The following is a 787-nucleotide window of genomic DNA, read 5'->3' on the forward strand; positions in this document are numbered from 1 at the left end:
GTTCCTACGGTTATGAGCTTATAAATACAGTGCAACCTGCCCTGCCTCTGTCCTGGCTCTGAACTAGCAGATGATGGTGCCAGAGGGCAGGGAGCTCAGCTGGGGAGAGGGCTGTGCTCCGCAGGGGCAGTCTCCAGGTGGAGGACGCGCCTGGTCCTCCAGGGCACTGACTTTGCTCTTTTTTCCCCTTGATAGTTATGGCTCGCAGGGGCTCGTAAATATCTTGGGAAGAGGTTTCTGTAACCCCTGCCCTGGTGTGAGGAGGAAATGGCTCTGGCCTGGCTGCCTGCCTGTAGCTCCACGCCCCAAAGAGAAGGACAGTGTTGGGAGTGTCTGCCGGCGCCGCCCCACTCCTTTAGTCAGCGTCACGCCATCTGACGTGCAGAAGCTGGGCTGCACCTGTGGGGGAGGGCATAGACGGGGCTGGCTCTGCGGCAGCCCTCGGTCCTGAGCAGGTGGCAGTGAACAGCGCTGGCCCATCTCTCACAGCCCCTCTGTCTCCTCTGCAGTGCGCCTAGATGCGCCCCTCCACGTGCCTTGGGGTGCTCCGCTTTCATGGTCCTTCTGGGCCAAGGCCCTTGGAGTGAGGAGGCTGAGCCAGGGCCTTGGGTTTCCCCAGTGCAGCCTCCTGTCCCTCCATGCGGCGTGTGGGGGTTTTGGATGAAAGACTCTCCCGTGCTCTGTTGGTGGACTTAGCTGCCTCCCTGGAGGTGATGTGGGTGGAAGGTGGTTGTGTGTCACCTTTTCCACCCGTGATTGTTTTCCCCAGAACATTCTAGATGGGGTC

This window comes from Mandrillus leucophaeus, unplaced genomic scaffold (genome assembly GCF_000951045.1).
Source record: "Mandrillus leucophaeus isolate KB7577 unplaced genomic scaffold, Mleu.le_1.0 Scaffold21, whole genome shotgun sequence".
Classification (NCBI taxonomy): Eukaryota; Metazoa; Chordata; class Mammalia; order Primates; family Cercopithecidae; genus Mandrillus; species Mandrillus leucophaeus.